This window comes from Amphiprion ocellaris, chromosome 4 (assembly GCF_022539595.1).
Source record: "Amphiprion ocellaris isolate individual 3 ecotype Okinawa chromosome 4, ASM2253959v1, whole genome shotgun sequence".
In the NCBI taxonomy this organism is placed as follows: domain Eukaryota; kingdom Metazoa; phylum Chordata; class Actinopteri; family Pomacentridae; genus Amphiprion; species Amphiprion ocellaris.
Window position 1 is genome coordinate 17,690,202 of NC_072769.1, and position 16,917 is coordinate 17,707,118.

A 16,917-nucleotide genomic window follows, 5' to 3' on the forward strand; every position below is an offset into this window, starting at 1 on the left:
TTTTTTGTTTAGTTTTTGCTATGAATAAACTACATTGTTTAGCGTGACAAGAATGTCTATGCGCTTTAAATGCACCAGCCAAAGAAAAATGTGTGTGTACATGCACCTGCCCACCATAGTTTGGTGTATTTTAAAGATTGGGTTCAAGTCAGACAAAATACTTGGCCAGGTTTTTTTTTTTTTTTTTTTTTTTGCCTCTTTAGAAACCCTTGTGTCATTTTGGCACTGTGCTTTAATATTAGGCCGGAATGTTCATTTTCTGCCAAGCTTCTAGAGACTGGGAGCCAGTACTTCGATATATTTACAGTCATCTACAATGCCATCTTTAAATGTCATGTCCCCGAACACCTTTTGCACTCATGCAGCCCCATGTCATCAGACTTCATCAGACTGTGCTTCACTGTCTTCACTGTCAGGGCTATGCATTCACTGAGGTAGCCCTGTCCAGGTTCCTGTCAAACATAGTGAATGTGCTCTCAATATCCATCAGGCTTTTTGACAAAATATTTTAATATTGTAGTTTAGAAAGCAGGAGGAGGTTTCTTAAATGCCAGTCAAGGAGGTTGATGTATGAGGATTTTATGCACTGTCCTTCACTGTTAGCGCCTTTGTTGTCACAGAAACTTAGATTTCCATTGATTACCCCTGTCCTAGTGTGAAGTACATACCCGTCTTTTCACTGGGCTACATTCTGCAAGTAATGCATTGTCCCCTGGGATGATTTTAGAAGGACAGCCACTGTCACTCTATGTGGTTGTACAATGACTCATGCTCCCAGATTATGCTGCAACTATGTTTTGACTGATTTTTAGTTGGTCAACAATCTTCCTGTATCATCTTCTGTCACAGTGATGTCTCACAGTCAGAGGTTTCAATTCTTCTGACAGTGCTTTTTTATGTGGAACCGTAATGCAGATTGGCCCACTGGCTGAAAGTTGAGAAACTTTTGATATCCACAGGTCATATTATAACAATGTTTATGCAGTCAGGCTAATTGGAAATCACACGTGTCCTCAGTTGTGTTTTAGTGATCTCAGAATTTCTAAGTTGTGTGTAAACAAACACAAGTGTGTTCACGTTTGTTGAGTTTCTACTTTGGCGCCCATATTTTCAATACAGTATTTCTAAAGATTTGTTTTTGATCGTTCACAAAAGGAAAAATCGTACATGTCAACTTAGAAATGATGACATTTTTGAGAGTTGACACAATTTTGAATCTGTTGGCATTTAAGTGATATTGCACCAGAGATACTCACTTCTGTTGTATAATGTACCTATGTGTGTTGGCAATTGCCGGTTGTTGTATCTCTGGCTTGGTTTGCAAAAATTTAATATAGAATCCTGCTGCCAGAATATGTTTAAAGCTCATGTTATTTACACATGCTTGGGGCACACTGACCTCTGTACAACCATAAAAGGTACATAAGACACAAGATGCAGCTTGGTTTTATTATATAGCAGCAGCTCTTACACCATGTATACAAAGACAGTGTTTCAGCCACAGTTTTGAGTCCACGGACATCTGACAAAATAATAGGCTTCTTTGTTAACCATTACAACTGTCTACACAAGTAGCAGAATTGCTTGTGTGCAACTTTAAACATATTTTTAGCTTCAAGTCCATTTTTTTTCTTTTTTTCTTTTATAGTCCTTGTATATTAGGCTCAGAACTCAGCTGACCTAAACTCTATGCTGTACCTCAACACGTGTTTGGTAGACACATAGATAGAGCAGTCAGTGTTGCTGCTCTGCTAAATGTGCTTGTTACAACCTGACTGTCTAGGGTAGTCGAATGGCAACTAAAGAAAACAAAACCAACGGTGATTCACAGAGTGGAGGGCTGTAATTTATTTTGGTCAAAGTAGGTTGACAATAAAATACAAAAAGGTGAGGGAATTAAATGAGGATGGGTCCTACTGAAAGAAAAAAAAAAGAACAAAACATAATCTAAAGCGAACTTTACTTAGAAGCTGTTGTTACTCCACTGAAGGAAAACAAATGATAATACAAGGGAACCTCCTAACCAAACTATAGGGCAGTAGCACCCCTAAACTAAACTAACAATGGATTTTTGATGTTTGTGAACACACCGAATTTCTGCTTACTAGCACTTCATCTCCCCATACACACAATAAGCACCACAAAGAATATTCCTCAGTCCCTAACCGGACAGCTCAACTCTCGAACTGCCACCGAATGCTGCAGGACCAGGCCATTTGAAGTCCACCTGGCATCTGGATTGGCGGAGGTCGTTTTCTCGGACCAATCAGTCTTCAGTTCCTTCGCTGCAGGCGGGACAAACCATGGAGATATAAGACAATCAACTGCTCACAAGACAAATCACAGCAGAGGAGGAGGAAGGCAGAGGCCCAGGGCCGTAACAGTACTGCTCACACTATGCTTTTTGTGTAGACACTGTTTTAGGTAAATCACTACATGGCAGTGAAAGGAATAAGATACTTACATATGACCAGACCACTTTGACCCACTCCTCAAGAGGTTAGCTGCAGTTCTGAGTGCTCTGCCTTTGTGGACTCTCTAGTTGTGATCAACTGGTCAAGGAAGACACAAAGCTTAAAAGGAAACAGTTTTTGGTTTTGTTTGGCCTAGGGGATTTTAAAGCAGCAGAATAAGAAATAACTGCAATTTCTGTGGGTGTATAAGCATGCTTTCAAGTGTGGAAGCAGTTAAGTGAGGCCACTTTAAAGGCCTTACAGTCAGATTCAAGGAAGTTCTGGCAGCCATTTCATGACTCAGGAAGGGGACGCCAAGCCTTGTCCGTGATGTTAAGAGCAAGGCAGGATAATTGATTACTTTAAATTGGAATGCTGTCAGGCAGTAAAAAGAAACTCTTTTATAAACTTCTGTGCATAAACCTTCGTGCTCTCTGTGGAGGATGCCTAAATTTCCATTTTTTAAAACCGTTACTGGAGGGTGTACTTCAATTATTAGGCTATCACACTGTTTCGCTTACTTAGTAAAGCTTATGTTGGGGTGCCAGAAGAACAGACCAGTTTTAACACTCAGTCACATTTAAATGCTGGAACAGTGGACCAAGTCTATGATATTACAAGGACACTAAAGAGTCACACAAATTTTCCCATCTGCTCTTTATGTTTTTCGTGGTCTTTTGGACTATGGCACTTGGAGTGTCCTGGGAAGGTGCTGTGGTAACACGAGTTGCCATGTCCATCTTGTCCTTCTTGTCCACAGCAACAGAAATATTATCCATTCCTCATCCATCATCAAGTTTGGTTACCTTGAGAGACAGGCAGATATATCTGTCATTGTAATTGTTGTGCGCAATTTGAACAGTGACCATCTCTTGTTTTCAGGAGGTTTTTGTTTATTTCTCATCCACTTCTGTCGTGAGGTTGGGGGAAAGTCCTGAGATAAATTTTTCTGACCTTTGGTGGAAGTTGCCTTTTGTTCTCAAGGTCCATTCAGAGGAGCCTTTAAAGCCCTTTATGTGGGCAGCTCTTAGCATACTGTCACTTAAAACAGAACTGCCACTTCCACTGACATAGGCTGAGAGAGTGAGTGATTTGTGTGCCCTTTTGGTCTCTCCCAACTGTTTGCTGATGAGAGAGGATCTGACTGATGCTACACTCGAAATCTGTCCTTTGCATCCAGTGATGTTAAAACTTTATTTAACCCAAGGACATCTTAGGCAGATGAATTCTGTTCTTTTCACAGAGGGAAAAGGGGAAGATGCTACAGTTGTTTGTGTGCTATGGAGATGGAGTGTTAACCCCAGTCTTAGCAAAGTCATCAGCTGCGCAATCAGAAACTATTTTGGAGACATAAATCCATGAACAGCTATTTGTGCTGAGCTATTTCATTTATTCAAATAAGAATATATATTTTAATGTACTTAAAGATTAAAGGGAAATTGGAACAAAAAAATGTATTGTATTTAAATTAAACAAGGTGCCTAATTGGCTCATTTGCTCCTTTGTTTAACTTCCTTCACTTTACTGAGATTATTTCTCAGCAGGGCATATACAACAGTTGAAATGCATAGCTTGAGGCAGTAAAAGCACGCTGTGAATCCAGCATCATCAACATATCATTACCTGTTAAGTTGATTTGGCAGTGGGCCATTTCCACATCCAGCACTTTCCACAAAGCAACAGCATTCACTTCAAGTACTCTTTGTGATCACCTGGCAGTTCAAAATCTGAAAATCCTTCTCTGTTAGCTCTGTTTTTTCGTCTCTTCCAACTCTTCAACAAAACACCTGCCTCTTTACCTCATTAGCTGCACTATGTTCAAAAGTTAGTTGCCAAATATGTATATCTGCCACTTTTATTGAGCAGATAGTGTACAGTCAGTTTTCAGAGGTGTGTTGCTCAAAACAGCTGCAGCAGAAAATATACACTGTGAGAATGGTGAGAGTGAACCAAAGCGGTAAAGTTGTGGTCCAGCAAAACAATGAACTGAAACTTCCTAAAAATTTGCTGGAAAAAAAGTTACTAACACTCTGTTAATCTGATTTTATCTACTGGACTTGTTTTTCCAGGACAGAGAGGCTAAATGAGAACCTTGAGGTTTAAGAGTCTTAAGGTTTTAGGATAGCACAGAGGTTTTCTTTGAGTCAATCAGGACACGTAGGCTTGTGTTAACAAGATGGAACATTCCCTTGGTCCCTTCACGCCTCTCTGATTTACCTGGTTAACATTCAGTTGGGATGACATATTGACAAATCATCAGTGTCACAGTGAAGTTTGGAATAAATGGGTTTCATTCCCTAAGCCAATAGAGGCCTCTAAGAGAGTGAAGCATTTTTTGAAAATATAACAAGCATATTAACTCTTGCCAAAGATGGAACTTTCTAATGAATCCTTGCTGATTCATGATACGCTTTTGCCACCAAAGCAGAACAGTTAGGTTTGGGTTCCTGAACCTAATTTAGAACCACTCTTAGACTTTACGCCAAAACTAAATGCTGAACTATTTGCAGAAGCAAAACGTCTGGTTCTGACTGAGAACAAGAAAATCCCAATAAGTTAACTGCAATCAGTGGACATATGTTGTTTCAAAATGTCCCACGCATGCTATACTGGATCATGTTTTGGAGTTGGACTGGAAAGTTTGCAATAAGATGCTAAGAGGTGCTAAGAGGTTTATAATATGATCCACTGTCTTGCTTGTTTTCCCTGACCATACATTAGCAGTAAAAACATTAACAATAAAAAATACATTCTTATGTTGAGGCAATAGCTCCATTACAAAATAATCAAAATGTGTGCTGATTTTCTTGGTGACAGCCTCTTTCCTGTATAGGACCAGAGCCTTTTTTCATGATAAGACATTATCTGTCAATGAAAACCCAATGGAAGAGACATGTTGATACCCCAGTGCTCTCAAGGGTGAAATGTGTTCATCATACTGTAACCAGCGGAGCAACACATGCACCCAAATTTCTGTTTCATGAGATAATGAGGTGCTAAAGTTCTATTAGAGTGCGCCAGCTGTGACTGTAGAACTGCAGTTATAGGATCTTTTGCCCGGGTGATTGAAATGAGTCATCGGTGTGATTGGACATGAACTTAGCTGTCTTACATTAGGAATTAAATTATTTTAAGCAAACTTATCAAAGAAGCTTCTGAAATCAGGGGGTCAGCCCATTAGAGTATTTTCTCTTTTAATATTGATCCACAAAGGAAGTATCAAATTTAATGTTTAAATGATAAATGGTTTTGTTCAGAAGAGAAATGAGAATTAAGTTTTCACTGCAGATAAAAAAAATTCTAAATGATTTTATGTGCAACACGGCTTTGCAGCTTTATAAGAGTGTTCGTCATCTAAAAATGTGAATCATTTTATAGTTTATCTGTAAAGGTTGATACTTTGTAACTCCAAAATAGACTTATATCTATCTGTCCTTCCCTTCAGCATCCAACTTTTGTTAATTCATGGTCATTTTCCCAGTATAGTACACATAATAGGTGCATCGTACCACATAATGACTAATATATAGCAGAAGCCATAAGACAGCTTTAAAGTAGAATTGTACTTTTGTAACTTTTGCCAGGGTGAGCATGTGCATTACTAGTCCATACTGGCTATGTAGCTAATACACTCAAGGTTGTCCCATATACTCGGCAATATCATTGTCATTGCTGTCATCATCATTATTCGTGCCATCACAGACACAGTCATCATGGCCGCCACAATCGCGATCCTCTAACGTATTAGCGTAATTAGCATACCGATCAATGTCACTGCAGTCATCTCCCTGATGTCAGGGAGGAGCTGTCTTACGCCGTTTAGACATGATCAACAGTATAAAAGTAAAGAATGGCCCCTCCTTATACCTGCTTGGTTTGTAATTCATTCTGTTTCATTTGACTCTTCAGTATGCAATATCTCACCTGCCTTCACCATTGTTCTCTTCTCACCTCACTGAAGAGGCAAGTTCACCCTGTGGGTTCTCTTAATCACATCATATTCATTACACCATGTTGACCAGCAACAAGAAGGCAATAATTACTATGCTGGGTATATTATTGGCTTAAATACATGTAATGGGTCCTCTGAAGTCAAAGTTCTCATACCCTGCTCTAGACTAGTTTACATGCTTTAGTGTTATAAAACAAACACACTTCAGTTTTGTCCTTCCGAACATTGCAGCACTTCTTGTTCTTATCCTCTGTCTAATATGCTTTGTTTTAGCCTCCTTTCTCTTCAACACCCCCCGCCTGAAAAGCCCCGTCTGCTCTGTTTGTCCAGGTGGATCGATGTAAATGAGTTGGTTACATACCACAACCCCACATCTCTTAATCGAGATATAGAGAAGCACAAGGGGGTATATTTAGCAGAAATGGCTGTAGCAAGGAAATAATGGCAGGTTGCTAGCAGCTGCTCAGTCTTTGTTTTCAGGACAATGATAGGCACGTTTTATAAAACTGCACTACGTGGAAACATCGATCAGTAAAGTCAGAAACCCTAGTAAGTAGCGCTGTTTTCTGCAGGAGAGAACAGCATCCTTTGGTGTGAACTCTATGGCTTTACTGAACTCTTACATGCACCGAAAAGTTATATAACATAGGTTGATCGTGTTATATTGATCTTTCGTGCAATGAACCTGCCAAAGGTTGTTAAGCTGTACATTTACAAATCTACTACAAAATTAGTACTTCGAGGAGTCTTCATTAAGCATTTTAGGGCACAGGATCATGTTGTCGGATAAATCCATCTAGAAAATCATTTAGCAAATTGTCTGTTGTATAATTCTGTCTGAAACAGTTTTTTTCGAGTACAAGTGGTGGAATTTGTGGACATTCAAGTATCTGACTATGGCTTTAAATGGCATGCCAGCATCCAGCATGCAGATAGCCTGTTCTCGTCTTTCTATTGTCACCTGTACGCCATGTAATTTGAATAAAGCTACACTTCAACATGGCCTTTTATAGTCACCGATCAAAGTAGTGTCAGTGTACTGGTCACACTATCTGATCATTATCCTTTAAACCTGACTAGGGAGTGGATTAATTCAACAGTCAAGAATTTATCACCAGTTAAACAGCTGAAAAACTTTTTGTGCAGGAATGGCTACATGTAAACCTTTTCAAATGACAATAATAGAAAAGAGATTTTTAACTTTTTTTCCCCCAAGTCAGAAAAGAAGACCATTTGCTTGCTGCGTGTGCGTGTGATTGTGTGTGTGTGTGTGTGTGTGTGTGTGTGTGTGTGTGTGTGTGTGTGTGTGTGTGTGTGTGTGTGTGTGTGTGTGTGTGTGTATTCGCTTGCAGGCTTTTTGTAGTTTGAAAGAGACAACAGGTGTAATAACTACCCTCTCGATAATAAGAGTCTGCTTTTACAGGTGTTTCTGTGAATTAGTTGAGATGAATGCACTGGTGAAAGAAAAAACATTTTACTAAAATATGTCTCATCTCAGTCTCTGAATGAACTCACATATACTCTTGTAAGGCTTTAGTGTTGAGGCTTAACAAAAGTGATAATTTCATTTCTACAGCAATAACTCTTTATGTAACTTGTCATTTATTGAATCATCTATTCCCCACATTAGTGCATTTTCAAATTCAGCCGAGGCCATTTGGCCTAGAGGCGTCACACCAGCCATCAATTACGTGCTGGATGTATTTTTTTCTGAGAAATTACCTTTATGAGGATTTAAATGATTTGTTTAATTTTGTAGAATTTCCATACTTTGCGAGACTGTAGTCTTCGTTGCAATTCAAGAAGTGGGATATTTAATTATTGACAGTTTTGTAAAGGGTCATAGAGTAGAATTAGTAAAGCTTCACATTTAATACTGAACTAAATCTGTACAACAATGTTGAAGAATTTCTACTCCTTAGCCATCTAGTCTTGTTAAGAGTTCACATAGTGTTTTCATGTCATGTGTAAGTTAATATACAGGTTGGGCTGATGTTGATACATTTGCATGTATGTGGATGCACTAATATAAGGATGCTGCAAATGTAAATGTGAGAAAAAATCCAAATATATATTTATACTAAAGAAAAAAAAAACATGTTATCGGCCACTACTTGCTTCTCTTCCCTACCTTGCTGTGTTTGTGTATTCACAGCAAATATGTGTTATCTATTTATTTCCCATTCAACTAATTGTTTTCCCTTCAATGCCATCCAGTACATATGTATAACTGCTGTTCTTCATTTCAGCTTACGTCTATCTCCCTGTTTCATTGGTACTGCAGACTGAGCTCACCATTAAGTGCCCACACTGATGTGCTCTGGCTAATTCAAACACAAGATGAATATCCAATCTTTTAAAGTTACCATAGTTCCTTTTATTACCACTGCAGTGAGAATGTATACGTGCCAGCAATTCTTGGACATCTAAAGGACGTCACGCTCCATCACTATTCTAATGTCAGAATGAGATTTTCCTCTGACCTTGACTCCATCTTGAAGCCATTCTCCTGAACAGCTATGGTGTTATGAAGGACACTTCTACATCTGCTTGTCACTGAAACATCTCTGCAATGCTCGAATGAGAGTCGAGTCTGTGTCATATGTGTGCAACAGGGTTTTCCTGATCAACCTACCGTATTTTCGCGACCATAAGGCGCACCGTATTAAAAGGCGCAGTCTCAGTTCCGGGTGCTATTTCTGTATTTAACACATACATAAGGCGCACCGGATTATAGAGCGCGTGCAGGTAAAACATACCTGTACTAGCTTAAAACATGCATGCTAGCGTGTGTTTTAAACAAGGCAGCGGAAGCTAAACTGAGTTCAGTTGTACTTTATTGAAGTATTTAGCAATGTTTTCACGTTGTTTTTTGATCAATCCTCATTCACAAATCCATCAAAGTCCTCATCTTCTGTATCCGAAATGAACAGCTGGGCTAGTTCTCCATGGAACACGCCAGGTTCCCGCTCGTCATTGTCAGAGTCAGTCTCGTTGCCGTGCGGCTCCTCATAAATGATGCAGGCTTTTGCGAAAGCTCGAACAACAGTGCAAGCAGACACGTTAGCCCAAGCATCCGCAATCCATTCACAAATTGTGGCGTAACTCGCCCGGCGCTGCCTCCCAGTCTTAGTAAAACTGTGTTCGCCATCTGTCATCCATCGCTCCCACGCCGTTCGCAACTTCACTTTGAACGCCCTGTTTACACCGATGTCCAGCGGTTGGAGTTCCTTCGTCAAGCCTCCCGGAATGATAGCAAGCTCCGAGTTCATTTGCTGCACTTGGTTTTTCACAGCGGCTGTGAGATGGACGCGCATGGAGTCACAGATCAACAGGGACGGTGACGCCAAACCCATGTTGTTTTGCATAATGCAAATACAGGCACTATATACCAACTGGGGGCGTGCCTTTAGCGTCTTCTTTCACGCCCACACTTCCCCCTTTAACGTTCTCATGCTGTCCTCTGTCACGTCCTTCTTTTCTCTATATAAGCAGCGTGTCGGCAGGAAATGCTCTCAGTCAGTCAAGCGGAGCGTTAATCAAAGTCACACAGTAACATTTACAGATGTTGGAACTCGGTGCACACATAAGGCGCACCGCATTATAAGGCGCACCGTCCATTTTGGAGAAAATGTACTGCATATTGTCTCATATTGGTTTGATTAGGGTTAATCCTCTTTGTAGCGCTGTTGTATTTGCATTTGTAAATCTTTTGTGAATCCCTCACTCCTCCACACAGCAATATTTTCCTTGGCCTCCTCTTAATTCCCTCGGTATTCTTTATTACTAAATTCTTCATTAATAGTGAGTGGTATGTATTTTCTGTCACAAATACTCAAACAGCTTAATGCGCTGAGCTGTAAATGCACTAATAAGTAACAACAAATGCAGTAGCTTCTGTAATATTAATACAGTGTATTGCTACACCCATAGTTTCTACACCCTAGAGTTTCACTATTAAGTTTTGCTGTTGAGTTTATCTTCATCAGCTCATTAGCTTTTCACAGTTTTGATTTACAGCCGTGACCTTACTTCAGACAGGAGCAGAATCAAGGGGAATGACATACCCTCTGTGATTATGCATAATCAATACGAAGTTGGATGTAACCAATACTGAACTGGCCTTCGGGGCTCAGCACCACAAGATGAACTGCAGCAGTAAATATTATTTTGAGGGCCACTGCATTAAGCACTTTACTGGACAGTTAACTGGGAAGTGGATGGATCAGTAATGGAACAGGTCTTTATATGATAACCCGAACCTTTAGGACAACATTAATCCTCTCTTTTCATTCAAAGTTATTAGCCTCAGAGGAAATCTGCCTTTGGAAGATGTAACCACATATAAAGAGATACATCACACTCTGCCCAATCCATCTCAGGTACTTCCCTTTTGGAGTTATTTTTAGGTGAGCTATAGCTAAAAAAAATGTCAGAAAGAAACAAACACAGACATTTAAACAGATTTCTGTCATTTATATTCTTAAAACAAAGCATGTGAATGAGTACAAAGTGGTTCACCTTGCCCTCTCAATCTCCAAATTCAATTTCCTTTTGTTTATTTTCAGCTGTGTGTGATATTATCTATAGAATACAGACTTTAGTAAATAACACATGAATTGTGAGATAGATCAAATCGAAGTCTTTCCTCACTCGTATATGCGCTGTCCTACAAAGTCTGTAAAAACTGTATTCAATTACTCAGTAGTCACAACCCCAGTGTGAGTGAAAAAGAATTCATCCAAATTCTACTAAATGTTTGTTTCTCGTGAGTTACAGTTATTTAGAGCAGACCACCATTGTCAAGGTTGTGTGTGGCTCAGGCACAATGCTGAGTTATTAAACTAGTTTTTAATGGCCTCAGAATGCATGCTGGGTCTTCTGACTGTTTATGTCTTCTTTCCTTTATCTCCTCTTTTTGTGTGGTCACATCTGTGTGCTTACAGTTTAAATCAGCTCAGTATTTAGGAGGGACGCTCTACTCATCAGTGTTACTTTTCATGAACTGGCCAGTCACACTAGAAGAAGACGAGAGTTGCCGCCATCGTTCACCACAAAGGAAACGGAGGAAAAACTCTCATTACCACAACAAAGAGGGAAAACCAGTTTGACGGAAGCCCAGTGTGTAGAGGCTGAACTTCTATGGTGCTGTAGGTGCTCTTTTTTTAAAGGCAAAACTTGAGTGCTCCTATATTGTATTACTACTCAGCCAACTAGCTGACATGAGAAGACTTTACCTAGCACCTATAAAAGTCTGTGAGGGTTTTTTTTTTTTTTGGTTGATTTCTTTTATTTTTGATTTTCAGTATTTTTCTGTCCATCAAAAATATCTAACGGACACCCATTCAAGTTTTTTACACATTGCAGGGTATGTCAGAACAGAAAGTGTTCAGTGTCAGTTCAGTCCATTAGAATTCAGAGACACAACTGTGCTCTTCACAGTTCTTGCATAGCTCTGAGGAATAGTACAAGAACATTTTTTAATAAAAAGTTCATCATTAGGATCGTGTAAAAGTGTAAAATATACTGACAATATACCTGATGTCCCCAGAGACCAGATGCCTGTCTCTTACCACGAGAGCATTCTTTGGCTGCAGTTTAACACAAACACAAAATAATTAAGTCGACCAGTTAATTCTAAATCTGGCATCATTAGGAGACTTATCTTTAAGATGCATTTATCATTAAAGCTTTTCAAACCGGGAGGCCTTGGAGATGCAGTAGAGCAAAAAGGAGGGTTTTGGAGACAGAGAGCTGCGCCACCATACTGCATAATGCATGCTGGTATTCTGAAAACACCAGAAAGTCAGTTATTGTACAGTAGTTCAGTATTTTCTTTATTACATTCATAGGTTAGCCAATTTAGCCAACAGCAAATACTGTTGTTGTTTTTTTTTTTTAAGGCATTCTAATATGTCTACCCATAGTTTTTTATTTGTTTCTTCATTTGTTTCTGTTTGCATGTAGATTTTTTTTCATTTTAAAGTCAAGAAATTCCTCAGATTACAGATAGAAAGTGTTGACAAGTTTTTACTCTCAGGGCATTTAGTCTGAACAAAAGAGGTCAGACAACTCTCTGCTAATGCAAGAAAGTAGGAGGAAATTTGCCAAATATGCATCCTCAGCGAGTGAGTCCAGAATGTGAGCACAAAACGCTGCCTGCATATTCAGAGAAAACATTTTCACAGTGGCATGAAATGCAAAGAGAAAACATATTAATTCATTAATTTCACCAGAGGGAATGTATGAAAAACATTTCTCATGATTTTTCATAATTGTCATAATACAACGTCTAAATTTCTTCTACTAAGTTTATCGATTTGACTTGACCTTGACTGCCGGCAACACACTAGTTTTCAGTCAAGGGTGTACTTGTAGACATTTTTGTCTTCATCAGTTATGTGTTAGGATTTAAACTGTAACAGTCTAAGGCGGTGAGTGCAGGAGGAAGTTAACCAGGCCAAGAAGATTTAGTCTTGTGTGATGTAAATTCATCTGAGACACTATGGGAACTGGTGCCAGATGAGAGAAAATCTCCCCCCTCAGCAGTCATTTCTTACAATGGTGTGTTGAGCGTGATCTTTACGTGGTGAAACCTTGAATCAATACGACTACAGGCCACAACCAGTAATTCCCAGTGAATGGAAAATTCTTTCTGAAAGGTAGCCACTGCTACAGCTGTTGGATAATCATTTATGTCTCAGCAGTATGCTGTTCTGCAGTGTTATGGCTGGATATCTTAGTGCTATTGCCATTATCCAATATTATTCTTGATTTATTATTATTATTATTATTATCGATATTACAGTTATTAAACTACTGAAAATAGTTTGATAGAGAAGGGGAGGGGAAAGCTGTTTATACTGCCTGTAAACTTCAAAGGTCATGTAAATTTAATACGTTCACAAATAATACCATGCATTTTTCTTCTACACAGGCTTGCAGGGTGTTGCATACGCACCACCAACTGACTATATGAACAGCTGTTTTTTTTGCCAGTTTTTTACAAACAGGCAAATATTTTAAAATGTGTGCATGCATACTGTACATACATGAATAATTTGTGGAACTTTGATTCTAATAATAACCTTGACGTCTTTAGCAGTTTTCCCTCTTGGCTTCTTTGTTAATTTTTCTCTGACTCAGTCCGCATGTCTGAGAGGGAATTTGTCATCAGCCCTTTTTCTGAAGAATTAGAGCTGTGCCCTAGGATGGAATCAAGCAATCTTTTAATCTCGGGTTGACATTTATATTCTTTGTGTTACATCTCCACTGTCCCTAAAAGGGGGGGAAAAGAGAGATAAACAAATGGAAATTATACCGGCGTCAAGCGTGTATTCACAAACGACTGCCCCCAACCCGCCCCTGCAGGCTTAAGGGAATGAACTCAAGGGCCTGTTATCTCTCACAGAATGCATGAATTGGTAGCAATGTTTGTGTGACACATTTCACCAAACCTTGCCCAAGCAAATTGCCATGGAGATAAGCTTAGCTGTGAGACAACAACGTCAGCATTCCCGCTAAGAGCCGGGATAGCTTCTGTAAAGGTGCTACATGACAACGAGTGGTGGAATTCCTGTCATGTTTTTTTCAGATATGACACTAAGTGGATTACATGAGATTAAGTGTGACAAAGGAGAAAGCAAAAGAGGAATAAGGCTTGACATAGCACCATGGTATCATGCTTTGAACAAGTAGAGTTCCTATGCTAATATGATATATAGCCCAACATAAATCCTTAATTATGTCATGTGCCCATGGGGGCTTAGTCATATCACTTTAGATGTCCCATAATGCCTCTTGGCTTCTGATTCATGTATCATTTTCATGTTTCTAAGATATGAACAATACAGTCTTTCATAGCACAGGGCATCCAGACATGCTCCATTTTGTTTCTAATGTAGAGTTACAAAAACGGATTTTAACTCATTAGTCATGAGATGATAAATGTTCAGAATATGTTCTGCGGACATATTTACCTCTGACAGTCTAGTAATAAAATGATTAGATGATGACCTTGAACCTTGTTGCAATGCTGTTGAACAATACATAACATTATAGTATATATTTGCACCAAGACATTGTAGATAAATGAATGAGGGAAACATTGGAAACGATAACTGGGTATGTCACTTTGTGGTTGTACATTGGAATAGCTTAGGAAATATGTGCCTGAACACACATTTAAAGAACAATTCATCGGAGACTAATCTGGTTTCATGCTCATACCAATTAGTTATTGATTCTGTAAAGGGCATACAGTATACTTTATCGTGGAGCACATCAACAATTCAGCATGTTACCTTTACAACTGATGTTATATAATATTTATACCATACATCAAAAGTAATTATGATCACAAGACCTGGTTGTGGTGTACCTGTCTTCACATAGTCACTTCCCATTTTCTGCTCTTAGTAATAAATACCAGCTCTCACATGGAGGTGAATGTGAAGCACGAAGCCATTGCAGCTATTACTCCAGGCCAAGCCTTCTGTTCTTGCATGCTATGAAATTTCAATTAATGTCTGTCTTTATTTTACTCTCAGTGAAGGATATCAAGTGCATTAGAGCACTTCTTTCTTTTCCCATAGGCACACAGTGTACATGCAGATGCATTCAGCTTCTTGGTGATACTATAGCAGAGACAAGATTGCATGTCAGTGTGGAATAACGTCAGTCGTCCAAGTAACAGGATGACAGAACAAAATCAAACAGTCGATTAGATTAGATTTTTATGACAGCTGAGGATATTGGTAGATTTGTCTGAAAGGTTTCTGCAGAGGAGTTGAACTGCATAAACAGATTATATAGATATATTATTGACAATATACACACAAAGGTGACAGTCAAGGGTGTCGTCAATTTAGGATTTTGTATTATATCAGCTATAAATGTAGCATTATTGTGCCATTTTTTTCAGATAATTGATATATCTAATTTGGAGTCAAAACAGGCATGAATATGAGTCTAGTCCTATGAAACAAGTCAGTGGGCAACTTGCAGTACCACAAAAGGCCTGGATACATGTAGACACAGAACAGGCCATAATTTTCAATTTTTCCCTTCTCTTTTTCATTGATGGAGAGACCTTCCTAGTCATCTTTTGTCTATTAAAATTTATCATCCATAGAGCTTCTGTAATGGATGGTGAGGAGACCACATAGAACTCTCTGGCAGCTTATTTCAAAGTGAAAATTGACCCTTTGTAGTGGCTGATGGATATTTTTAAAGAGAGATCTTAAACTCAATGCTGAAAATGCCCAGCCCAGTAATAGATATATGAAAGCACTGGCTGACAAAATATAATGTTCTGCAAAATGGAAATCATTGAGACTCCCATGCCAAATACGTCTCCATTTTCAAGAACAGCTTTTGCTTAAAACAAATAAGAGTGCTTCAGAAAGAGATTCTCAATGATTTCCTTTTCAAACTGGAGTATTCCTCCATAAGAGGCCAGCCCAAATCTATATTTTTAGTTTTATAGATTTGACCACAAGTGTAACAGTGATTCCTGAAAGCTTAGATTGATCGGGAGTATTGACCGCTCTTCCAATTCCTCGCTCAACCTGCTCACTATCAGCTTTGCTAATACACCAAACTGCAGTTGTAACTCTTTTCCTGTGGCTCATCAATTCAACGACCTCTTTATAAAAGGGTAAATTAAACCACGTCCCACAGCCATTTTACCTCACCGACAGCAGGTTAATGGCTCATCAAGAGTCTGTTCTCTCTCCTGAAACTGATCTCCTCATTCCCGCGCTTCCTCGTCCTTATACAGCTCTGTTGATGACATTGTGCTGCAAGTGTGTGTTTGCACTTTTTTTTTTTTTTTTTTTGGCACTTGTGTGTGTACCACCATAAAAATTCTTCTTCAAAATTTAGTGAAGCACAGTGTCAGCTGGAAAGCAAGGTTTTGGTGTGCGGTTGGAGTCGTAGAAAGATGAAAGAGGGAGAGACCTTGGAGAGTGGAGTGCCACAAACAAAGGAGTCAGGTTTTTGTCTCCATCATCAGTGAACTGTCCAGTGAAGCCTGTGGGATTATCAGAGGTTGGTGCAGCACTAATGAAGGAAAACTCCCAGAAGACACAAACTGGCCTTAGGCTCCTGATAGACCTGGGGTATTGGTTCTCCTGAACAGGTGAGAGTGAAGACAGAAGAACAGAGATCACTGCATTCTGCAAGCCACAGGCAGGACTGTCAGTGTTAGACTCCTGAACAAGGTTGAAGATGGCTTTCAACTTGTGAGTTAAAGACAGATTCACTGAAATTAAGGGAAATGATTTCTGAGTTGATTCTCAACAGCACACTCTTTATAATTCAACATTATTAATCTGAACAGAAAACAAAGTATATATTTTAAACTCCATGTATATTTGTCCAATATTAATTATTATTATTTTTTGGTTGTTATGTTGTTTGGTTATGTACTTTTTACTCAACATAACTGCAACAAATGGAACTATACCACATATCCACACATTGCTCTGTTGCTATTGCCTCTGTTGCCAT

General features: G+C 39.1%; 1 protein-coding gene across 1 annotated transcript in view; it reads left to right on the top strand.

Moving 5' to 3' along the window:
• ctnna2 (catenin (cadherin-associated protein), alpha 2) overlaps positions 1 to 16,917 on the top strand; it is a 343,745-nt gene that overhangs the window by 260,524 nt on the left and 66,304 nt on the right. The window lies entirely within an intron of this gene.